Raw genomic sequence first — 26,561 nt, 5'->3', positions numbered from 1 at the left:
GACAAATGCTGCCCCCCCTTCTTTGTTTCTGCTTTAATCTCTCTTTATTTTTTTAAGATAAGAATGCAAAGTGTGATATGCTTATTTTTATATCATTCAGTTAATGTTTATTGAGCCCTTTTTATATGCTAGAAGCTAGGGATAAATTCATGAGTGAGAACAGGCCGATTGTGGTGGCTCATGCCTGTAGTATCAACACTTTGTGAGACCCAAGAGGGAGGATCGCTTGAGGACAGGGGTTCAAGACCAGCCTGAGCAACATAGCAAGACCTCATCTCTACAAAAAAAAAAAAAAAAAAAAAAAAATTAGCCAGACTCAGTGGGTGTGCTACTCAGGAGTCTGAGGTGGGAAGATCGTTTGAGCCCAGGGGTTTGAGACTGCAGTGAGCTATGATGATGTCACTGCACTTCAACATGGACGACAGAGCAAGACCCTGTCTCTAAACAACAACAACAATAATAAAAACAACAACAGCAAACCTGGACATGATCCCTTGCTCTTGAGGGCTTGGGAGGTTTTACAGAAAATATGGTCAAATATGCATACAATGCTAAAATAATCCAGAGCTCTTTCAGCTACAAACTCTTATGACCATTTGGAACTAATTTTTAGAAAAGTATAGGAAGGATACTAGTCTTGAGATATATAGGATATTGGCTAAACTGGGAAGTTTGACAGCAAATCTTTTTTAGAAAGAGGATCTATGTAGGAAGAAGTATTTCTTTTGTAAGACATCATTTCCACCCCCATCCCCATCACATGCGCTTTGATTATGCTGTTTCAGCATGGGAGTTTTTTCTGATATGTCAGTCCTATTGATTTCTAACATATATATATATATGTGTGTGTGTGTGTATATATATATTTAATTGTGTTAAAATACATATAAAATGTACCATCTTAACCATTTTAAAAATGTACAGTTCAGTAATGTTAAGTGTATTCTAATTGCTTACAACCAAGTCTAGACGTTTTTTATGGTGCAAAGCTGAAATTATTTATCCATTAAACACCTCCTCCTTGGCTCCCTCCCCCAGCCTCTGGCAGCCACCATTCTACTTTCTGCCTCTATGAATTTAACTACTCTAGATGTCTCATATAAGTGGAAACATTCAGTATTTGACTTTCTGTGATTGGCGTATTTCACTTAGTGTAATGTCCTCAAGATTCATCCATGTTGTAGCATGATTCAGACTTTCCTTCTTTTTAGAGGATAAATAATATTCTACCGTATGTATATGCCACATTTTGCTTATCCATTGATCCACTGATGGACACTTGGGCTGGTTTCACAATGCTCTTGGCCATCGTGAATAGTGCTGCTTTGAACGTGGGCGTACAAATATCTGTTCAAGCTCCCTTTTTCCCCATTCCCCAGGATATATTCCCAGATAAGAAATATGGAATTTCTGAGTGACAAGATCATTATATCTGTAGCTTTTTGAGGAATCGCCATACATTTTTGCAAAGCAGCTGCACCATTTTACATTCCCACCAACGGTGCACAAGGGTTCCGATTTCTCCACCTCCTTTCCCTCATTTGTTACTTTCTCTTTTTCTTACATTTTTATACTAGCCATCCTAATGCTTGTGAGACAAACACCTCTTTTTTATAGTAGGTGAGTTCACAGTATGCTTTGTGCTTCAGAACAACAGGTGAACATCCTTCCCTTGACCACACGTGGTTGCCATCTGCCAGGGATTGGGTGCACAGTGGTGCACCAGATGTGGTTCCCCACCCTGGCGACACAGGCCTGGGTCTGGCCTGAGACAGACAATTGTGCTCAGTTCCACATGATGCTGAAGGTGCCTAGAGGGAAAGAGCAAGACAGGAGCTGCTTGAACAGGCCCTAACAGAGTGGAGTGGTTTCACTGCATTGCCTTTGGTGTGGGAAAACCTGGGTTCAAGTCCCAACTCAGTCACCTTTGAGCTTGGTGAGCTTGAACAATGATTTTGTTTAACTCAGACTCAATTTCCTCATTCGTAAATTCTAATAGTGATGCCTATAGTCTTGATTGATTGTGCAGATTAAATGATCTATATAAATATAGATGAGATAAAGATATATCCACATATATCTAATTCAATTTATATCTAATCTATATGTCCCTTAGCATAGTGCCTGGGAACAACCAAAAAAGGATAGTATCTATTTGTTTGGAAGGGGGACTCAGGTGGACAGAGTGGAGTAGACACCCTCTGCAAGGGTTCTTCTTTTGTTTTAAGTTACTCGCTGTCTTTCATCTTCCATCCTTTTTTGTTCTGTTTTGTTTTTTAGAGACAAGGACTCATGCCATTGCCCAGATTGGAGTGCAGTAGCACGATCACAGCTCACTGCAGCCTCCAACCTGGCTCAAGGGATCCTCCTGCCTCGGCTTCCTGAGTAGCGGGGACTATAGGCCTGTGTCATCACATCTGGATAATTTTTATTTTTTATTTTTTGAGGCAGATTTTCACTCTTTTCTCCCAGACTGGAGTGCAATGGTGCGATCTCGGCTCACTGCAACCTCTTCCTGCCTCAAGTTATTCTCCTGCCTCAGCCTCCTGAGTAGGTGGGACTACAGGCATGCGCCACCACACCTGGCTAATTTTTGTATTATTAGTAGAGATGGGGTTTCACCATGTTGGCCAGGCTGGTCTTGAACTCCTGACAAGTGATCCACCTGCTTTGGCCTCCCAAAGTCCTGGGATTACAGGCATGAGCCGCCACACCCGGCTTTAATTTTTAATTTTTTTGTAGAGACATGGTCTCAATATGTTGCCCAGCCTGGTCTCAAACTCCTGGGCTCAAGTGATCTTTCTTTCTGGGCCTTCCAAAGTGCTGGAATTATAGGTGTGAGCCACTGCACCTGGCCTTCATCTTTCCATCCTAATACCTCTCCTTTTCCCACCCTGGGCATCATCCTGGTTTATGTTTTCTCCCGCCCACTGACTGGCCATTGGTATCTATTTGCACCCTGGAAAAGTGTGTGTATATATATATATATATATATATAGAGAGAGAGAGAGAGAGAGAGAGAGAGAGAGAGAGTGTGTGTGTGTGTGTGTGTGTGTGTGTGTGCTTCTGCAAAGTACAGACACGGTTTCCAGTCCTCCTGGCTCTCACTTTTCTTGCTCAGCATGGTTTTGAGATCTGCCTGTGTTGCTGCATTTAGATCTGGCTAGTTTCTTCTGATAGTTACAGAGTATGTTCCTAGTGTGCCTCCCACCACGGATTCCTTACGGCTGCTCTGATGAGGGGGGAGTCCAACTTTGTGTCAATATCACTGGGATGCAACGAATATCCTTGTGCATATCTTCTTGTGGCCCCAGGAAAGGATTTCTTCAAGCTCTGTCACCGAAGATGGGATTACTGGCTCTTGGTATCTGTACACTTAATTTCACTGAGTCTAGCCAGACTCAGAACTCAGATGGCTGCATTGTTCACACTCTCTCCAGCTGTACGCAAGAATTCCTCTTTCACCACATTTTTCTGTCAAGATACGATACTGCCTTTCTCTCTGACTTTTGCTAGTCAAATGGGGAATAATGTGCTACTTCATGGTGATTTTAAGTTATTGTCACTCACCACTAGTAATTTTGAACAAATCTTAAATATACTTACTTATTAGTAATTTTCTTTCACTTTCTGTGAATTGCTTACTTACATATTTTGTTCATTTCACTACCGGGTTTTTAAAGTTTTTTTTTTTTTTTTTTTTTTGCCCCAAATTTGTATATATCTCTGTGTTTTCTAGAGAGCTATTCTTTGCAAATCTCTTGTTCCACTCCATTAACCTCGTGTTAGCTTTGTCTCTGGTGTCCATGGGTCAGATCTCTTTAATTTTGACGTAACTAAGTCTGTCCTTTTACCACTTCCATGACCTCTGCTATTTGAATATTTTCAAGAAGTCCTTACCCCTCCCATTCCAGATCACAAAAATATTCTCCTCCATTTTGCTTTCACTTTTCATGTTTGAGTATTTAATATATCTGGACTTTATTTTTGTGTGTGGTGTGAGGTTGGAATCCACCTGATTGTTCCACAAAGAGAGATTTAATTTTGCAACACACTCTATTCAATAATCCATCATTTACTCACTCTTTGAGACTTGTGATGCTCTATGTATGTATGTATATAGGTGTCTATCTATCTATCTTTCTATCTATCTATCATCTACTTATTTACCTGCTATCTATCAATCATCTATCATTTATCTATCGATCCTGTATCAATCATCTACCCATCTATCTATCTATCCATCTATCATCTACCTATTTACCTGTTATTTATCAATCATCTATCATTTGTTTATCTATCTATCCTGTATCAATCATCTATCTATCTATCTATCTATCTATCTATCTATCTATCTATCTATGTTATCTATCACCATTTTGCTCCACTTGTCTGTTTTTTAAAATATGCTATTAACATGGTTTAAATAAACAACTGCAAAAGCTGAGCCTCTCAGTGGGCTTGTTGGAAATCAAGTCTGCAAAGGCACGTTAGAAATTACCTGATCTGATCCCGTTGCATCACACATGGCATGACTAGTCTCAGCGAGGAAAGCTCCCTGGTCAAGGACATCATGTCAGAAATGGAATTCCTGTCTTCTGACCCCCATCCTCATCAAGCAGCCCTGAATATTTGCTCCATTCCATGACACCTGAGGTGTTTGGATGGGAGCGAGTGCCTTTTAGGGGCAAGCATATTCCAAACCTTAATGATAGATTAAATACCAAATACCTTAACATTTGAAAAAATGACATTTGATTACACCAGGTTGTAAACAGAGAAAAAATTACAATGGAACCCAGTGTAGATCTTACATAAACGGCATCCATTCGGTGTAATGACTCTGAGAATGTCAGTGCTAACAAGCACATAATTGGCACTGGGGAGATAATTTTTGCCACCTTATGCAGAGGGGAAACCGTTCTGCATAATGATTTTACTAGGAATATTCTTTATTCAACAGGCCCATTTGCATAACCCTCCCAACTTTCTCGAGTTAATACAAAATGCTCTGGAGAAGTTGCCAAGTCTCTTCCAGAAGACGTCTGCTTCTTGAAATAAGCTTCCATTTTGCGAGCATGTGTTACGTGCCAGGCTCTGTGTTCCCTACCTCATGTGCAGTATTTACATTTACAGACAAGCGTCTAGTTGCTGGACATTTCTTGAGGGCTGAGTTCTTTTCTTTCCTATTCACCATACTCCCAAAATCTAACACAAAGCCCTGGATGCCGGAGGTGCTCAGCATTGTTAAATCAATGTATGAATGAGTACCGTGACTACCCTGTGAAGTAGAGGCTTTTGCCACATTATTGAAATTGCTGTCTAAGGCCAAATGCTAAGAAATAGCCAACTGGGATTTGAATATAGGTCAGCTTGACTCTCGTTATATGTGTTTTACAAACATCTTCAATCTTTCCTTTAGGGAGCAGAGTGTCTAGTTTCACACCGGCCAATATATTAACCACCGGCTACATATGGCTTTTTAAATGTAAATTAATTAAAATCAAATAAAATTTAAAATCAGATCCTCCATCATTAAACGATGTGTGATCTGTTGTATTGAACAGCACAGCTCTAAAATATTCCATCATTAACAGAGAAAAATTCTACTGCAGAGTACTGTGTTTGTATCTACTCTTGAGTGTCAATTGTGTTTTGGGCCATGACTTAGGCATTTTTGTGTGTGTAGTGCTGGAACATGCTTGAGCTCTGGAGTCACACAGACCTGGTTTCTAATCCTAGCTTAGGACTTGACTTTAGGTACAAAGCTTAGCCTCTCAGAGCCTGGGTTTCCTTTTCTGCACAATGGGGATAATAATAGGACCTAACTCATAAGGCTGTTGTGAAGATTAAAGGTGGTGATGCACAGAAAGCATTTAGTGAAGTCTCTGGCTGTGAAGATGAAAGATAATGATCCTCATCCTACAGTAAGGAAACACATTCAGAGAAGTGATGGGACTTGTCAAGATTCTCACGCCAGTGAGCAGGTCCCCTGGGATATAAGCCAGAGTTCGCCTGGTGCCAAAGTGTGGGAGCTTTTGGTTACTGTGGATGCCTGTCTCTTGAAGCCTTTCCTTTCACAAGACAGGGAAGACTGCAGTGCCCACAACTGCAGGTGATCCAGGGAAGACAGGGAGTGGCTGAAGAGATGTGTCCATGACAATGCAGTCCTCCTCACTAACCAAAGGAGCCACGGTTCTCACAAAAATTTGAAAAGAACATTTTATTTGATTTTTATTTATTTATTATTATTTTGTTTGAGATGGAGTCTCGCTCTGTCACCTGGGCTGGAGTGCAATGGCACAATCTCAGCTCACTGCAAGTTCCACCTCCCAGGTTCAAGTGATTCTTCTGCCTCAGCCTCCCAAGTAGCTGGGATTACAGGCATGTGCCACCACACCCAGCTAATTTTTGTATTTTTAGTAGAGATGGGATTTTACCATGTTGGCCAGACTGGTCTGGAACTCTTAACCTCAGGTGATCTGCCCACCTCAGCCTGTCAAAGTGCTGGGATTACAGGCGTGAGCTACTGCGCCAGGACAGAGCATTTTATTTTAAAAATAAAAATAGGCCGGGTGTGGTGGCTCACGCCTGTAATCCCAGCACTTTGGGAGGCCAAGGCGGGTGGATCACGAGGTCAGGAGATTGAGACCATCCTGGCTAACATAGTGAAACTCCGTCTCTACTAAAAATACATAAAAAATTAGCCGGGTGTAGTGGCAGGCACCTGTAGTCCCAGCTACTCAGGAGGCTGAGGCAGGAGAATGGCGTGAACCCAGGAGGCAGAGCTTGCAGTGAGCTGAGATCGCACCACTGCACTCCAGCCTGGGCAACAGAACAAGATTCTGTCTCAAGAAAAAAAAAAAATAATAATAATAAAATGAAAAAATAAAAATAAAAACAAAAACTTAACCAAACCAAAGACAATCTTTATTTCACATAATAGAAAAGCAGGCCTGGTGAGAGCGAATGAGTATCTTAGGCTCACCTACTTGCTTAATCTATGAACTAGAGTAAAATCTCATGTCTTTTAACTCTCAGTTCCATTTTTTGTCCTGCATTGTAATGATTTTAAAATAACTAGACTTTTTAGACAGTTGTACTTATTGATTAGGGCCCTTTCAGTGACAAACGCCAGAAGCCCAAATGAAATTGTCTTCACTTAGACGGGGAATGTACTGGTTTACACAAGTGAAATGGGTGACTGCTTCAGGTATGGCTAACTAGCTCCAGATGCTCAAACCATGTCGTCAGGAATATTTGTCTTTCTGTCTTTGGCGCTGCTTTTCTCTGAGCTGGCTCCATTCTTGGGGCAAACATTTCTGTTCACTGTGTTAAGATGGCCCCTCGCAGTGGCAGCTCTATTGGAATTGTTTGTCTCTCATTGCCAGCAGAAAGGGAGTCTGTTTCCTGAGAGTTGTAGCAAAAGTCACAGGACTGGCTCTCACTGAATGGCTTGGGCCGTGGACCAATCACAGTGGTCTGGAGGAATAGGACTTGCCTGTGGAGCCAGGGGCAAGGATGAGTGCAGCAAGAGTCCCGTGGACTGAGGATGAAAGAAGGGCCTCTAAAAGAATAGAAGCACCCTGTTCCCAGAAGATGGGGAAATAGATGCTGAGTGGCAAGCACAACAAATGTTTACTGTACATTGTCTGGGTCTCTGCTTACAATGACCCTGCCCACTTGTCTGGCACAGGGTCAGAATTGGCAGCATTGTGGGCTGCATCAACAATAAGAATTTGAAGGGTAATAAAAGGAGGACTATCAGTTGCTTGCATTTATGACTATAAAGGAGGATTCAGCATCACTGAGAGCTCTGAGCACAGAGAGGTGTGGATGGGGAGAGGAATGCCATCAAGAGGGTCACTGACCAATGGCAGGGAAGGCATCACAGCTGTGTTCAGGGCAGGGGTTGGCTTGTAGCTTAAGCTTCAGATTGCTCAACAGAACCAGGAGCTCCCTTTGGGGGATGTGGGCAATTAGGAAGGCTTCCTGGAGTTGGTGATGATTGATCTGGGCTTGGAAGTATAGGTGAGATTGGCATGGACCCAAGGGAATGCATTTGAAGGGAAGAATACACTAACCATGAGATAAAGTGGGCAGTCTAGCAATGTGTGGAGAAGGATCAAAGATGCTGGTTATTTTCTTCCCCTCCATTCCCTTTCTCCATCTTCCTTTCATCCTTTTGTCTAGGACTGTGGCTAGCCCATTTGGTGCCTATGTGAAAATTGGTAGTAGGCTCTTCCTCTGGAAAGAACCCAATCTTGTCCAGGACATATAGCTTCAAAGTACAGGTTTTTAGCCCCTACCTGCCCCATTGACTGGATATCTTGAACAAGCAATGAGTCAGACGACTGTACTCTACAGTCCTCTTCCTTCCTTATTCCTTTTTCTTTCGTTTTTTCCTCCCCTCATCCTCCTCCATTCCTCCAAGTTCTTATTATGCATGTCCTGAAAATATGTCCCCTTTCATCTATGGCCATCCAGCTAACCTATACCCTGCGTTACCCAGGACCATTTCAGCAGCCTCTGTTACTGCAGGCAACCCTTGCCCTTTGTTTTCTTGCCCTGAGAGCCTGCACTTCTGAGGCTGACAAAGAACTCTGCCACTGCCCAAATCCATCTCCAATTCCTCCCTGGCTGAAGGGTTTTAACTCACAGGCCCAGGCCCCCCTTTTGACAGGCTTGATTTGGCTCCCTGCACATCTGGGCCTCCCATCTGGCCCCCGCACTTTGCCTGTGTGGGTCGCTTTATGGATATAATAAATATTACTTCCTTAATATGATTTCGCTTAGGTTCCTAGTGACTCACTCAAGCAAATCTTCCATTTAACACATGACTTTCTCTTCAGAGGGAGCAGAGAAAATATTGTTATTGGAAGAGGCACAGCTGTGAGGGTTTGGGGAGGAGTGTGTCCACCTAAACTCAAAGTTTGCTGCTGCTCACAGGCCTGGCCCTGGTGAGACCTCAGCATATCATGTGTTCTTCCACGGGCAGGAAGATTTCAAGAAATGTCCCAGCCATGCCTAGTGCAGGTATCTACAAAAGGACTTTAGATGTCACATGCAGCCCAGTGACGTAGTGGGTCACACCTCCTCTGCTTGATGTGTGGAGTGGGGCCAAGTCCATTATATCATTCATCAGGATGGTGGAGAGGGCCAAGCTTACCACCTCATCAGTTTGTTAGATGCGTAAAATAGCCTTTGCGTTCAACAGGATGTTTTAAAATTACAATTTTAGCCAAGATTTATTTGATCCAATTCTTAAGATGTGAATAAATGGGACTGTCAAACAAAGATGGCATGGAATCTGTTAGCGACAACTACTGGTTAAACTGGTTATAGCAACCCAGCTCTCTCTATTTTACCACTTTTGAGAGGTGGAAGAAATAAACAGTTATTGAGTGGCTACAATGCGCTAAGTTAATTGCCACGTATCGAGTATTTATGGAATCCTCACTTTTTTTTTACAAAAAGAGTCAAGTTTATTGAGGTATGATTTATCTATAGTAACATTTACCCTTTTTCAAGTGTACAGTTTGATGAGCTTTGATGAATGTGTACTGTAGTAAAAACACCAACACTATCAAAATATAGAGCATTTTCACCTCCTCCAAAAATTCCCTCATACCACATTGAATTCATTCTCCTACTCCTGACCTCATATCTGACAAGGCCTGATTCGATTTCTGTCCTTACAATTTTGCCTCTCCCAGAATGTCACATAATGGAATCACACAGTTTGCAGCCTTTTATATTTCCTTCTTTCATTTTGCACAGTGATTTTGTGATTCTTGTATATTGTTGAATGTATCAATAATTGATTTCATTGCTGTGTAGTATTTCATTGTATGGAAACATCATAGTTTGTTGATTCATTTTTCTGCCGACCTCACAATCATCTTTTGAGTTAATATATCCATTTTAAAGAAAAGAAAACTGAGGTTCGAAGAAGTGAAGTAAAGTACCTAATGTCACTCAGCTAGTAGGGGGCTGCCCCAGGATTTGGCACAGACTTGAACTTGAATTCTTGCAGTGGTTGTAATATTAACATTTCTTGTTCTGCTTATTCTGCTGAATAACTTCATTGGATCAAGAATATACTTCTGGCTGGGCATGGTGGCTCACGCCTATAATCCTAGCACTTTGGGAGTCTGAGATGGGTGGATCACGAGGTCAAGAGATCGAGACCATCCTGGCCATCATGGTGAAACCCTGTCTCAACCCAAAATACAAAAATTAGCTGGGCCTGGTGGGGCAAACCTGTAGTCCCAGCTACTCGGGAGGCTGAGGCAGGAGAATAGCTTGAACCCAGGAGGCGGAGATTGCAGTGAGCTGAGATCGCACCATTGCACTCCAGCCTGGCAACAGAGCAAGGCTCCGTCTCAAAAAAAAAAAAAAAAAAAAAAAAAGAATATACTTCCTCCACAGAGGTTCATTTCCTCCTTCCCTCTCTCAATAAAAACTTGATAAATAAACAGGTAAGCACCACCAGTACTAGGAAAGGAGCTGTCTTTAGATGTCCTAGTACTGTGCTGGAGGGAGTAGACCAGCCATCATTTCATGTATTCAGTAGAGATGTATCAGCACTTTGCAAGAGGGTACTTGCTTGCAGAGATTCTAACTGTAGAGTAGGGAGTTGAGTTACATAGTCCTGGTTGTCTCTTCTTCCCTTGACTTTCTCGTTAGAAGAGGAGTGTTTTGGGAGAAGAAAGCCTGAGTAAAAGTGCTGTTCTGTTATGTGACATTGTTATTTCTGTTCTCTGAACCTCAGTTTTCCCATCTGCACAATGGATGCCTTCCTCTGAGCTGTGGGGACGATCATTTCAGGTGTCATGTGAAGGCACCAGCACGGCAGGGAGTGCCCTTCTGGCTCCCATCCCACATCTTCCCCACTGCGCTATATACGGACAGAAACATGATTTCCACTTTGGTTTCCCTGCATGAGCAACTCCGTCCTCCATGGAGTAGGAGGCATGCCCTTGGTTTCCCGAGAATTTGGCAGGTTTTGGGAATTCATTCCTAGACACTGCCTGCCTCACACACATGCTTCTGCTTCTACCTGGCAGATAAACTACAAATCAAAGTTCTTGGCGGGGCGCAGTGGCTCACGCCTATAATCCCAGCACTTTGGGAGGCCGAGGCAGGCGGATCACTGAGGTCAGGAGTTGGAGACCAGCCTGGCCAACATGGCAAAACCCTGTCTTTACTAAAACTACAAAAATTTGCTGGGCATGGTGACGGGTGCCTGTAATCCCAGCTTCTTGAGAGACTGAGGCAGGAGAATCACTTGAACCCGGGGAGAGGAGGCGGGGGTTGCAGTGAGCCGAGATCGAGCCACTGCACTCCAGCCTGGGCAAAAGAAAGAGACTGTCTCAAAAGAAAAAACCAAAAAACCAAAGTTTTGTGCGTTAATTCTTCCAAGGCATTTATATCGGCTGGAGGGCATAGTTCATGACAAGAGAATGGCTCTCTTCCTGTCTTATCACAACCATCTGTGCTTGTCCTGTGGTGCATGCCCTGACAAATCCCTCTCCCCAGTTCCCCTACTGCCCCCTAAACACCCTGCTGGGCTGGTTCTCAGAGCCCACCCATCTTGACGACAGAGGGCTCTATTGGTTGAGGATCAGCTGTGCAGAGGACCACCTTACATCTCCTCCATCTCCCACCTTCCTCCCAAGTCTTGTGGGAGGCTGGAGTCGCCCTTGATTCTTGCCACTGAACCCCATCTGGCTTTTGTACCATGAGGACATACAAAAGCAGAAGCTGAAGCTCAGAGGAGATGACATGGGTTGCCCGGGGCAGCCCAGGAACCAGACAATAAGTGATTCATTCACCGCGATTCAGATAGTCCTCTGTGCAGGCGACTTCATCACACCGTGTCACTGCATCTTACAGAAACCCCGCAAGAGACACACCACGCCCATCCCCATTTTTCAGGTGAAGACGCTGACGCTCAGAGAAGTGAAGCCACTTGTCTAAGGTCACGCCGCTGGCACATGGTGAAACTGGGAGTCGTATCCAAGTAATCCTGCCCCAGAGTGCATGCTCCCGGTATTCACGCTGTGCTGCATGTGACCCGTTGATTTGTGCTAGACACTGCAAAAAAGGTAGAGATAGGTGGCTTGCCCTCAAGAAGACCACCATCAATCTAGGTTGAAGATATAGATACAGGAAAGGCATAGCTAATTAAGCCCGGGTGGAATAATGCTTGGCACCAACAGAACATCATGCGATTTGAAATTTGCCTTCCTTCCCTTCTTTCTCTGGCCCCTGTACTTTCTCACTGTCTAGTTTGGAGCGGGATTTAATCGTGGTTTCATTAATAAATCAAAGGAAGAATGACAGTATTGAAAAAAAGAATGGAAAGAAGGTTGAATGAATGTGGAGGCACAGAGGGAGGGAAGAGAGAGAGGAGGCTGGTTCCAGTCTTATAGAAGCCTCGAAAAAGACTCCAGCTTTTGCCATCAGTGCCTGCAGGTGTGATTATAAGGGTTGGTGGGTAGGACTTTAGCTGGGTGTGGACCTAGAAGGAGAAGCAGGTTGAAAGAGGACTTTTTAAGACTGGTCGTAGGGTTGGTGGTGCTGCTTCTGTTGCTGCTCTAGCCTTTGGCTTCTACGCTTGTCAGAAAAAAAACCACACACACACACACACACACACACACACACACACACACCCCTCAGATGTGGGCATCCAAGGCTTGCTGTGATGTTCTGACAAGAAAATGGACATCCTTGAAAAAACAATGGCCACACACACACAAAAACAGGGAACATGAAGTCCAGCGACTCTGGATCAGATCATGAAGACATCGTGGGAGCTCTGGGTCTCCATATGCTCATCTGGATGCTGGAATAATAATGGCTGATTCCAATCATCCAACTGTAAATCAGCAAGCAGAGGACCCTTTCGTGTAACTAACACTTCTATGAAATAGAGCCTGGTATTGGGGAAGAAAGTCCCCAAATGGGGTCTATGGGGACATTAGTTCTAACTCAGATTGGCTCCTGATTTCATGTGTCATCTTTGGGAAGTGATTTTCCCCCCAGAAAACCCTCCCTGGGACCCTGTCTCACTCAGAGTGAAATCCAAAGCCCTGGCCTGGTCTCTGGCAGCCCTATGACCTCGTTTTCGAGCCCTGTTGCCCTCACTCAGGAAGCACGATGCCCGGTTCCCTTCTGTTTCTTTCTTCCCACTTCGCAGCCTTGTCATTTACAGTCTCTCCTTCCTGGAGTGCCCTTCCTCAGATCTTCAGATGGTTCGCTCCTTTACTTCCTTCAGGCCCTGCTCAAATGTCACTAAGTCACCATCCCCAGCCCCTCTACTCAAGAGGCACATGTGCCTTCCTAGGTTTTCTGACTTGTTTGTTTCCTTTACCTCTGTTTCCCCACAAAGATAATATGTCATCTGCCGCCTTCAACAGCCGTGTCCCTGAGGCTTAGAAGAGTTGACACTTGATTAACTATATGGTGAATGAATGAATGAACTATATGGTAAATTAATGAATGAATGAGGTTTCTCTTGGCCTCAGGCTTCCCCTCTACAAACTCAGAGAGGGAAACGACATCCTAAAACGTGTGTGTCCCCACGCTTTCTCCCCTGCCACCCGGCAAGAAGGGTGTGTGGTGTGCGGTATGGGGCCTTGTGTGGCCCAGAGTTCCTGACGAATGAGGCTGATCCTGGTGACGCAGCCTTTATTGATCTGAGCAGGTTGTCAGTGAAGGGGAAGTTGTAATTGCTGCTGTAGTTTCATTGTAACCACCAGCCCCGAAGGGAAATTAAACTTTGCAGCTAATGGGGCTATATGATCCTTCAACCTTTGATGTATTGAATCCAGCGTGGTCTCTGGAATACTGAGCGACTGCTCAGAGCAGTCGTTTTTAAGCAGAAGCTGCCTCAGAGCTGATATTCTTTTTAGGCCTGGAGAAGGGGTGGAGCTGAAGGACTCCTACATTCTTTCTTTCCACCCGTTTTCTAAAGAGGCTTAGAGCGCCTCTAAGAATCAAACCATGAAGTGTTTCAGCCGGAAGGAGCCTCAAGGCGTAAACACCCACCTCCAGCTTCGCCTCCTCTAATCCAGGCTCCTTACCGTAGCCCCGCAAGCTACTAAAGGCCAGATCTGACTCTGTCATGTTCTGGTGAAATACCATCCATGGAATCCTGTTGTCTGGAACCTCACTACTCAAAATGGACCTGCAGCTTTGGCCACTCTTGGGAGCTGGTTAGAATGCAGACTCCTGGTTCCCACTCCAGATCTGTTTATCCAGAATCTGATTCCTGTTCACAGTAGTTTGAAAAGCACTGGACTAGAGGATACATTCTGAGCTAATTTTCATGGCCCATAGGCAATTTTGATCTGAAGAGGTAACACAGTATTAAGAGTCCAGGGTCTGGAAGCAGGCAGACTTTGAGATAATCCTGACGTGGCCACTTACCAGCTGTGTGGCTGTGTGTGATTTCCTTCCCTGCTTTGAACCTCACAGGGTTGTGGTGAAAATCAAATAGATGTTTACATGCAAAGTGCTTAAAAGAGTGCATGGCAAATAGTAAACACAGAAAATAGCAGTGTCTTTTAGTTCCTGCCAAAATCTGCACATAGGCCCTTTATTTAGGGCTAAGTGTAAATGACTGACACGGCCAACTAATAATCAACATGATAATCATTCTTACATAGGTCTGTTTTTCAGAGGAGGAAACAGTACTCAGAGAGGTGAAGCAAATGGTGGAAGGGCTGAAGAGGCAATTTGAGCACAAAACTGTCTTACTCCAGAGTCTGGGCACATAAACTTGACTAATGCATACTTGATTTAATTTAATTTTTTTTTTTTTTTTTGCAGACTTCCTGGTGAGTAGCTTTGTGGATGGTGAAGCAAGGCCTCAGAGACAGGAAGTGGAATTTACAATTCCCAGCTTATAGATTGTAGGGAGTTTTCCTAACTCCAAGTTTTCCATTCATACAACCAGCATTTCCTGAGCATAGATGTTGCATGAGGCACCTTTGTAGTCCCTGGGGATCCTGCCGTGGCTAAGACAGGCTCAGCCCTGGCCCCCCAGAGTTGAGAGCAGACACCAAGACTCTTCAACATATTGCAAGCGTCCTGGCTGTCGTCTCCCAATGTCCTGGTGACATAGAGGACTTTCTCCACCCTTCCCAGTAGGCCTTCCTTCTCTCCCCTTGCCCCTTGACCCAGTCCCAGCACACGGCATCTCCTGGGCATGCATCCAAGCCGAGTAGGAGATGGAGCATATTTTATCCTGGGACCATTTCTCATCCTGTTATTGACATACAGGAAATTATCATTTCTTCCCAACTGGCATTCTCCCTTTGTCATTTCTCTTAAGAGAGGGACTGGAGATGGGCCCTCCATGGGACTCCTGCGTTCTGGCTGGGGAGCTGACTTCTCTGGGGCTGGTGGCTGCCAGTGTGTAGATGGGGATGCTGACACAGTGAATGCAGAGAACAGGCCAGCTGGAAACCCACACGGTGCTGGACTCGTAGGCAGGACAACTCGGTTTGCATCCCCGATCTGCTGTGCTCTTTTGAATGATCTTGGACATCACTTAATCCCTTTGGGCCTCTGTATTCTCACCCATGGAATGATGTTCACCTGCTATGCACATCACATTCGAGAATACTCCTAGGCCCCCTTATGCGAAGATATTGTTATATGTAAACATCCCTCATAGACACATTGTTTGTATTTTACAGATGATACATGCTACAATGATTAGGGAAATCTCCCAGGAGAAGAGGGAACCTGAGCTGGTCTCCCTTGCTCCTCACCCTCCCTCAGATTCCATTCGAAGGCCTGTCACTGTGTGTTGGACCTTCCATACTCCATCAGGTCCTCTCCGGAAAGACATCTCAATACACTGAGAGCAGGAATAGTCCCAGATGAAACTCCACTCTGGCCATTTACGGCATGTGACCTTGGGGAGGCCAAGGTCATACATTAGTCTGTATTCTCCATGACAACTGTATTATTTTCTTACTTTCAACTAAGAAACAACAGTGTTAGTTTCTTATTGTTGTTTTAACTTAGGGGTTAAAACAACACCCACATTTGTCATCTTCAAGTTTTGGAGGTCAGAAATCCAAAATCAAGGTGTTGGCAAGGCTAGGTTCCTTCTGGAGGTTGTAAAGGAGATCTTGTTTTCTTGCCTTTTTCGGCACCTAGAGGTCACCGGCATCCCTTGGCTCATGACTTCAACCTCTGCCCTCACAGTCACATCTCCCGCTGACTCTGCTCTTCTTGCCTCCCTCTTAGAAGGACCCTTGTGACTGCAGGATAATCCCCCCATCTCAAGATCCTTAACTTAGTCACATCTGAGCAGTCCCTTTTGCCATCTAAGGTAACATTCACAGGTTCCAGGGATTAGGACATGTCTATCTTTGGGGGACCATTATTCAGAGGACCACATCAACCCTTGCAGGCAGGACTTTGTATCATTTGGAAACAGAGGTCCAGAGAGGAATGTGACCCAAGGCCACTGGTCATAAATGGTCACCCTGGGGTTTGAACCTTGACCTTTCCCTGCTCTCAATACAATGACATGCTTCTCTGGACAGGAGTTGATGGCATTGGAGTGGGGGTAGTCAACTGGAGAACATCATGCATAAAGGCTTTATCGTGGAGCATTCCAGGAGAGAAAAGGATGTATCTTTTTCTTGTTTATAAAATTGTTCTTGGGGCTTAGGACAGAGCCTGGTACACGGAGATGCTTAATAAGCATTTGATGATTAAATCAACATAAAGAAGAGAAACGAAGCATTTTACCAAAGAAAAGCAGTGATAAAGTGAAGAATATAATAGGGTATCAGATTGTGAAGGGCCTTAAATGCCAGAACAAGGAGGCTAAACATCACCGTAATACAATCGTGAGCCATTGGTGATATCTGATAGGAATGTGGTATTTTAAGGAGATGAGTTTGGCATTGATATGCGAGGAGGACTCTAGGAGAAGAGATTGAGGGCTGTAGAAAGGTTAGGAACAATTCACTGGAGTATTCGGCATTTTGCCAAGCTTGCAAACTCTTGAAATAGCCAAGAAAATATAAACAACAGGGGCTAGTATGAGATATGCAATTGAACTGGCAAAATAAAGAGAGAAGTATACCTTGGCTACTGATTGGAGCGGTCACAGCTCTGAAAGACTAGATACCCACCATGGGTTATAATCTGGACTAGGTACCGGCAGCTTTCCATACATATTCTTGTCCACCCTCCCTAAATATGATTTTAAAATTCTCCTTTTGCAGGCAATGCAACTGAAAGTGAGGGGTGAGGCGATGCACCTATGTGGGTGCAGTTGGGAAGTGGCAGAGCCAGCATTCAAACTCTTGCCTCTCCACAACTGAACTGGTACTTGCCCTGGTGACATCTTGTCTCTGGGGTAATGCTGAGAGTGATTGGTCAAGGATACGCAATAGGTAAAATGACATTGGTTCTCCCTTATTCACAGTTTCAATTTCTGTGGCTTCAGTTACCCATGGCCAACCATGGTCCGAAAATAGTAAATGGAAGATTTCAGAAATAAACAATTCATAGATTTTAAATGGCATATTGTTCTGAGTAGCGTGATCAGATCTCACGCTGTCCAGCTCCATCCCGCCTGGGATGTGAATCTTCCCTTTGTCTAGGTATCCAATCTGTCTACACAACTTGCCCCTTACCCACTAGTGGCTATCTTGGTTATCACATAGGCTGTTGACATATCATGGTGCTTACGTTGAAAGAACACCTTATTTTATTTTTATTACAGTATATTGTTACGATTGTTCTATTTTATTATGAAGTATTGTTCTGTTGTTAATCTCTTCTTACTGTGTCTAATTTATAAACTTTACTATAGGTATTTACGTATAGGAGAAACATAAACATTATGTTTAATTTATATTATATAAACTTTAAAGTTTATCATAGGTATTTACGTATAGGAGAAAATGTAGTGTATATAGCGTTAGTTGCTATCTGCAAGTTTCAGACATCCAATGAGGATCTTGGAACCTATTTCCCGCCTTGGATAATGGGGATCCCCTGAATTCCACTCTGGGCATATAGATGACATATGATGAGCATGACAGGCTAGGACTGCTGATGTGGGGAGCCTAGGAAGGTCCAAGGGAGAAAACCACCTTGAGTTGGAAATTTGTGTCTGGCTGGAACTTGGGAGAAGAGCTGTAGATGGAGATCCAGATCTGGGAGTTGCAGCAGACACTGTTGGTGTCCTGACCCATATTCCTGCAGCCTTGCCTTTGTAGGGCTTGATGGGATGACTGCCAACAGTCTAAGGGCTTTGCTGTTGTCTGTGGCTTATTCTGCTTACATGCATGCAAGCTAGAAGTACCTGAGAATTACCATCCTCCAGGAGCAACCCTCAACTATGGATTGAAAGGAGTTGGTAAATAAATGACTCAGAACCCTGGCTCCTCGAGCGGGATAACTCCAACAAGCACGTTCTGCACTGCTTCCCAGCATTCTCCAGCAGGATTAGGCTCCAGCTGCCCACGGGAGTTTCTGAGTTGATTATGCACCCTTGATTGGCTGTCTTTCCTTCCTGTTCACTTCTGCATCCTCCTTCCTGGTGTTTCCTGGGGCCACAAATGAACTACTTGTCCTCAAAACTTTGGCTGAGGATTTCTCCTTGTGGTGGAGCTGAAATTCAAATGGGAATCCTCTCCACTGAACTGAACCATAGACTAAGTAGAGAAATCAGAATCATTCTTTGGAGATATGGATACATGTAATAGGTGAAATAAGGAAGAGAGTTGAGGGGTAAGCAGAAAGCAGGAAAGCCTAGAATTCTGGAATCCAAGAAGGAAATTGGCTTGGGGATATTGATCAGCAGTGGAAAGGCTACCCACAGGTCAAGTATGAGAGCTGAAATCAGGTCTTAGATTTAGCAATTTTATGATTAATGATTATTTAGAGGGTAATCTTGGTAAGAGTGATGGGATCAGAGCCCTATATCCAGAAGCTGAAGAAGGTGGAGCAAAATATAGTAAGCATTATTAATTTCCAATAAATATTTATTAAGCCTATTTTATGGGTGGAGTACCTTCACATTTATATCATTGAGTTCTCAGTGCATTTCTAGAAATCAGGGCATGATACCCGTTTCATGGATGGGGAGTATGGAGCTCACAGTGGTTTGGGTGACAAGTTGGATCATCAGCAGTGGAAGAAAGGAGACACATGCTGGAGACTGAAGGAGGAGAGTGAGATATGGAATTCTTATTTATTGGACACCTACTGTGTGCAAGCCTGAACATTACTAGTTGTGTAATCTTGTGCCTATCACATATAATTAGCTGCATGTTCGTTGTTACATCTATTAGTCATTAGTAATTTATATATAATTAGTTACTATCTGTAGAACATTTAGAACAGTGCCTAGTAAAAGGTGACTACTTGATAAGCTAGTGATTACTATTTTTATTATTAATGTCAATATTATTACTGCTATATTAGCAGTAATAGAAATTAGCAATGATGTATATATAGGTCGTAGCATCTGTGACCTATAGCAGCCAAAGGTAGTCACAGTCTCCAATTTATAGATGAGATCAATGATGCTAAGAAATGTGTCCAAGGTCACAGAACTCGAAAGAGTACAGCTTTCATTTGAATTCTTCTCTATGTGATTTCAAGGCCCATTTTCTTCCATCGCATCAGCTTGGGCAGGGTTTTTTCAAGTCATAAGTGGCTTGTGATAGATTGAAGGGAGAGGAGAAGAAAAAAAATTGAAGATGAAAGAGAGTTAAGTGGACAGCAGGTGTGTCTGGTGTTGCAGGGAGTGTGATCAAAAGGCCAGATTTACAGATTTGCCCTGGACCTTACTACACAAACAGAAAAGAAGGAAGGAAGAGAAAGTGAATTTGGCATTTTGGCCACAGTGAATTGGGGGTGAGAGGTTCCTGTTCAGGGCTTTTTGTTGACCTGAGATAATTTTGTTTCATATTTTAAAGCTGGTGAGCATGGGAGGAAGGATGGGAGGTTTAAGGAACAGTAAAATCTGGCCTGATCTTTATGGGCATCGTGGCCCATAATAGAATCATGGCTTGTAAAAGACTCATGTAGGAGTCCGCAAGGACTAGGGGAGATAGTTTAACTTATCTGTGTGATAGGTCATCTGTGTCCTGCTCCTAGGTCAAAAGCTGCAAGTCTTGTTGGCTCAAAGATCAGGGAAGAACACCAAAGGCAAAGTAGCATGGTAGAAACATCATAAACTTTGAGTCAGACAATCTGGGCTCGAAGAGGGGATCTGCCAATCCCTGGCTTTGTGACTCGTGCGTAGTCAATTTCCGTCTCTGAGCTTTAGATTCCTCATCTGTAAAAGAAGGTTAATAGTACTTTTCTCACAGGGTGCTTGGGCAGATGAAATGATATCATGTTTATAAGTGTGCCTGAAGTATAGAACGTCCTGATAGCAGATATGAACTCTCATTAATATAGTCACGACTTAGAATTTTTCCCAATTTCCTAATGCAAGCTACATCGATGTCTCTCTCAGCACCTTGCTTTTCTCCATGGGAAAACTGACAGAGTTGGTGTATTTCCTCCGTATCTGGTTCTTGGAGTCTGCACTGTCTTTCATGAACTTGGGCTTGGAAAAATCCTGGCCTGAACCTTGGCAAGACTGAATTCCCAGAAAGAGATTTTCTGTGGTTCACCTTTCCTCAAATGTGGACAGGGATGCCTTAGAGGAGGCCAGACCAGACATTTCATGAGCAGTTCTTACCTTAGGTGGAGCTCTATGGAAGAGTTGGAGTTATGGGAGTTTTGGTGTGGCTTATGGGAAGTTCAGGCCTTTGTATACCTCATTCCACCGAAGAAACAGATTATGATCCTCTGGGGAGAAAAGTATACACTAAAACCTTACTTTTTTTTTCTTTTTAAATTAATTGAGAGACCGTTTACTGCACACCAGGAAGCCATGCAATAATGCAAGCCACACCAGGAAAGCCAGGCCCAGACGCCACCCAGGAGCTGTCCGTGGTTCTGAAACATTTGTGTTGGCATTGCGGAGGGGAACCCATCTCTGGCTCTGGTTCATGGTCACTACTCTGAGAGATCCTTCTAAGTTCACTTCCCCATGATACAATCTGCAAATTCTGACACACATCCCATAAGTTAAAAAAAAAAAAAAAAAACCTTCAGGCACCTAACAGCCCTTATTCTGTTCTAGTCTCTCTTAATGACCCATAACTCCTGTAGTTAAACTCTTGCTGGAAAACAGAAGGAAAACTTGAATCTCTGGCTTAGGTCCCAACTTTTATTCCCGCTATGCTCTAGCAACACATATTGGGAAGATTTTGAACCATCTTTAAAGACAACTGTGTTCATCACAAAAGAAAAGCACAGGGTAGTAGAAAGACCTGGGTTGAATCATGATTGCTTTATTGACCAGGTATGTGCCTTGAACAATTTTTTTTTTTTTTTTTATCTTTCTGGTCCATCAAAGGTTCACTTTTTTTCAAAAACACTGCCCACCATCTTCTGGGAAGTCTTTTTTCTTTGAGACGGAGTCTTGCTCTGTTGCCCAGCCTGGAATGCAGTGGCACAATCTCAGCTCACTTCAAACTCTACCTCCTTTTGCCTCCCAGGTTCAGGCAGTTCTCCTCCTCAGCCTCTCAAGTAGCTGGGATTACAGACACCTTCTCCCACGCCTGGCTATTTCTTGTATTTTTAGTAGAGATGGGGTTTCACCATGTTGGCCAGGCTGGTCTTGAACTCCCAATCTCAGGTGATCCTCCCACCTTGGCCTCCCAAAGTACTAGGATTATAGGCATGAGCCACCGTGCCTGGCCTCTGGGACACCTTTAGTGCCACCTCCCATCCCCACTAAGTCCCTCTGCTGGGGTCATGCTATTCTGTTTTTGTCTTAGCCATTTCTAAGTTCCCAAGGTACGTATTCAACCCATATTTATTTAGTCAAACATATTTATGGATAACATGGATTTGATTAAAATCAAATACATATGGCAGATCGAACACTGAATCAGCAGTCAGGACAACTTGGATCTACTCTGATTCTGCTGTCATTTTTCTGCACAGCCCCAGGAAACCCTCTGCTCCTTTCTGAAGTATCAGTTTTTGCCATCCGAAAGGCAACAGGTGGTATTAAATAAATGTTAAGAGTACTTCCAGCCTTTTATTTAATAGACATTCAATGAGTGCTTATTAAGCAACTATTGTGTGCTAAGTAGTAGAAGTTCTGACGAAGGACAAAACAAGACCCTGGCCTCAAGGTGCTCTTATTCCAGTGAGGCAGGGAGAACAATGATCAGATAATTACCATGGCACGTGATTTGTTAAGTTCTAAGACCATAACTGGTGTCAGCACAGGTGGCGACTGCAGCTCAGAGGAGAGGGAGGTAACCCAGCCTGGAGTGATGAAGAACAGGGATGCTTCCTGGGGGAGGAACTCTCTAAGATAATGCCTAAGAGAAGAGTAAGAATTGCTTACTACAGAGATCTAGGGGGAAATTTAAGGAGTTTTCAGTGGAGAAAGAATCACTTGCAGAGGCTTGGGTATCTAAGGGGTATTGCTTATTTGTGAGACCGCAGCTGAAGCATGAGCTCTGTGTGTATAAAAGGGGGAGGAACGGCAGGGCGCAGTGGCTCACGCCTGTAATCCCAGCACTTAGGAAGGCCAAGGTGGGTGGATCACCTGAGGTCAGGAGTTCAAGACCAACCTGGACAACATGGTGAAACCCCATCTCTACTAAAAATGCAAAAAATTATCTGGATATGGTGGCAGGCACCTGTAATCCCAGCTAGTCGGGAGGCTGAGGCAGGAGAATCGCTTGAACCAAAGAGACAGAGGTTGCAGTGAGCCGAGATTGCTCCATTGCACTCCAGCCTGGGCAACAAAAGCGAAGCTCCATCTCAAAAATAAAATAAAATACAAGATAAAAGGGGGAGTGTAGATGTCAAGAGGCTGGCCTAAAAATGTAAGCAAGGACCAGAGGTCTCATAGGTCACATTAAAGTGACCTTTATCTGGAGGAAAGCACTAAGGAGTTTAATCAGGAGAATAATCTGGTCAGATTACATTGTAGAAAGCATCTCTGGTTGCAGTATTAGATTGCAGGGGAGGAAGGGTTGGATTCAGCGGACCACTAGGGTGCATCCAGGTGGTGACTGGTACTAGGGCAGTGACAGGTAGGGAGGGAGAAAAGTGGGTACTATTGAGAGACATTTACAAGGTCCTGTTGACTGGGTGTAGACAGCATGAGAAAAGAAATTGAGTTCTCTGGCGGGAAAACTGGGTGTCTGCACAGCCATTTATTGAACACGGAGGAGAAGAATGAAAACATGGCTGGGTGTGTGTGTGTGATGCTTTCCTTTTTGGACAAATTGACTTTATGCTGCCGTGGGGCATCCCGATGAAGGTATAAAAGTTTAGAGCTCAGAAAACCGGTCTTGATGGGAGCTAGAGATAAAACTAAGATGCAAATGGCTCTGTTGTTCTCTCCTTCCTCTCTATTCCCTGAAGGATCTTTTGCTTTCCTGAACTCTTTGAGCTTGTTGGTGCCACACAATTAGGCACTTAATTGCTTTCTAATTGATATGTGCCTTAGCCTGTCTCACCAGATAAATTTCCAAGCTTCTTGAGGGTAGAGGGCTCCTTATAATGCCCTCCCCAAGACTCCCCCCTGGGCACCGCATGAGATTTGGGAGCCATCTGAATGGAGGATGGGAGAATTTAGGTTGTTAGTCACTGATGGCTGCTCTAGACCTCGGTTTTCTCATCTGTAGAATGGGAGCCACTAGACTTCCTCCCATCATTCTGTGATCTCCTAAGGATTTTAGATTTTTTCATCCCCCAGAAAGGCAAAGAGGGAGCTAAGGGCAGAGTGCAGCTCATTACACCTCCGAGATACATGGCCCTGGACTGGTCCAATATTAGGATGTTGAGGAAGGAAGTAGACATTTAAAAAAAAAATAAAAGAGAGAAGAAAAATTGTTTCTCTCCAGTAGTAGCAGGCACTCAGCAAAACAAACAAGACTAACGGAATGCTTTGGCGATTATACAGACAAACAAATCACTTTCCCAAAGTGCTTCTTGGGGGAATTACGGCTCCTGGAAATGAAACACAAACAGATTATTAAAAAAGAGCTCCCCGTTGGGAGAGAAACAGTATTTACAAGAGAAGATGTGCCTAGCCGGACCTCTAATTGCCGTTCATTATCTCATATTGATTTAATTAGCTGTTGCACTCAGGTCTGAATTGCCTGCTGCCCGCAGCAGGGGACTGGCGGAGAGAGGGGGTTCAGATTGACCGAGAAGGCTTCTACCATCCCTCATTCTCCTCCTCCCTTTCCCCTGAAACAAGGGGGTCAGCTCACAGGGTGTCCTTGCGGTGGCAAAGTGGCGGCTGGCGGCCAGAGGCGGCCAGCCACGTCCAAGGCCTTGGGGGCGGCTCTGTCTCTCGCGTGCCTCAACTGGGGTGGCTGCGAGGAGCTAATTAGCCACAGTAATTAGAGACAGTGTCTTCATAATGTGGAATTAGAGTGGTTTGGTGAAAGCATGGGGAGATATATGGCCCAGGCTGGCTGTGGTAATGGGGGAGAAGCTGGCAGAGGGGAGATGAGGCAGCCTCCCAGAGTGTCCTTTGGCCCCTACGGGGTGACTTTTTTACCCCTTTCTCCAGGGTCACCACTCCCATTTCAGCCTATTCAGCCCTTTGTGGCTGCTCCACCCCTCCGTGACCCAGAGACTCCAACTGAGCAGAGATTTCCGATGAAAAAGGAAGGTTATTAACGTTTCTCTCTAGTGGGCGTCTGGGACCAATTGTTTTGAAGATTTGGGGTTTATAATTGCAAGTGATTAATGGGGGAGTTGGCAATCAGGCTTAAAAGGTTGCTAATTGCTCTTTTAACATAATTGTGTCCGAGCAAGCTAGAGCACTGTGCGCACGGGTTTGGCATGCTGAATGCGCTGCATGGGGCGTTAAATGGTGTCTGTGCCTTTCCTCCCTCCCTCCCTCCATCCATTCAACAAATCTTGATTGAGAGTCTATGGAGCTCCTGGCCCAATGCTGGCTACTGGGGACACAGCTGTGAATGAGGCAGAGCCCCTGCCCTCAAGCCTGGTGAGCTGGGGAACACTGAGGAATGGAATTCCCTTATCCCCTCTATTTGTGCCAAGACAACTGAGCCAATCCACGATTATAGAGAATGCCTGGGAATTTACAGTGTTGTCCAGAGAGAGGACGATGGGGGAACAATGAATTGAGTAGGTTCCCACTCACTTGGAAGTGTTTAATAGGACGGCTGTATAAGGGCAGCACAGCCAACAAGCAGAAGGAAAGCAGGCTGAAAAAAGATCTTCCAAGTCTGTACATTCAGTTCCTGCACTGCTAGAACTCACCCTCAGGCTGCCTCATTCTGGGCCTAATAACTTCATATTTACTCACAATTATAACAACCCTGATGATTACATTTTTTTTTTTCACAACAGGTAAAAAGCAGTGATATCTATACAGAGGCATGTCAGAAGATACATGCCACCTGACAGAGAAGGGAATTCAGGCTTATAGAGGCTGGGATTACTCAAGGTTGCATAATCTGTAAATTAGGTTTCGGGCTTCTAATCTCATATTCTTTGCACTGAGTTTGTGATAGGTCCCCAAAGGCCAGAGAAAAGTCCCTTAGAGTCTATTGCATTGAAGAGTGGCAGTAGATTTCATCTTGCTCACAAAGTTTGCATTTTTTTTTTTTTTTTGTAAAGACTGCTTGGAATGTTGCATAGGGAAAGGATTTGAAAGGTGCATCTGGTCACGGTGGGGAAAAACCAGTGATCAATCAGTAATGTCTGCTTTGACTAAAGGAGAGGGTGCAGTGATGTGGATGCACAATTTTGCCATCCTTGATAAAATTTCATCTCCTTCTTTTGCAGATATGCAGCCAAGACTCTCGAAGAGTGGAAGTGACTTGCCCAAGCCTCTCGGGAGTCCCCTCAGCAACGATTTACTCACATGTTCCCACAGGTCCAGTCCTGCAGGGAAAACAGGAACCGTGGCTTGGGCTCTTGAGAAGATGACATATTACTGAGAGGGGCCAGATGTAGATAAATAGTGTGTGCAGAGACGGTCCGGAGAAACAGTGAAGGGAGGGCATCACTCAGGAGGAGGATCTTGGAGGACTGAACTAATTAATTTGGGCAGCCGAAACGATTGAGGGAGGATAGCTCAGGTGGGAGGCACAGCAAGGGCAAAGGCAGAGAGTTGGAGGAAAATTGTGTGGGTGACAGAGTCAAGGAAGAAGCTGGCTTCGTTAGCTTCTGGAGGCTGTGTGTTAGGAAGTGACGGGAGAAAACTAAGAATCCCTTTAAAAAGGAGGATCTTTCATCGCTCTGGTCTGATTGTAATGATCATGGTGCCGTGTACACACTAGGTGCTCAATAGGTGTTAAATCCTTCTCCAGTCATTCATTCATTCATGACATCCTTTTGGTGTCATTCATTAATTCAACAGTCAATCAGTGGGTGCTTAGTATGTACCAGATTTAGGACTGACTGCTGGGAAACTGTAACAAATAAAAAAGACAAGT

This window comes from Macaca mulatta, chromosome 10 (genome assembly GCF_049350105.2).
Source record: "Macaca mulatta isolate MMU2019108-1 chromosome 10, T2T-MMU8v2.0, whole genome shotgun sequence".
Lineage (NCBI taxonomy): Eukaryota > Metazoa > Chordata > Mammalia > Primates > Cercopithecidae > Macaca > Macaca mulatta.
The sequence above is the reverse complement of the archived record's forward strand: the minus strand, read 5'-3'. Positions refer to the sequence as shown.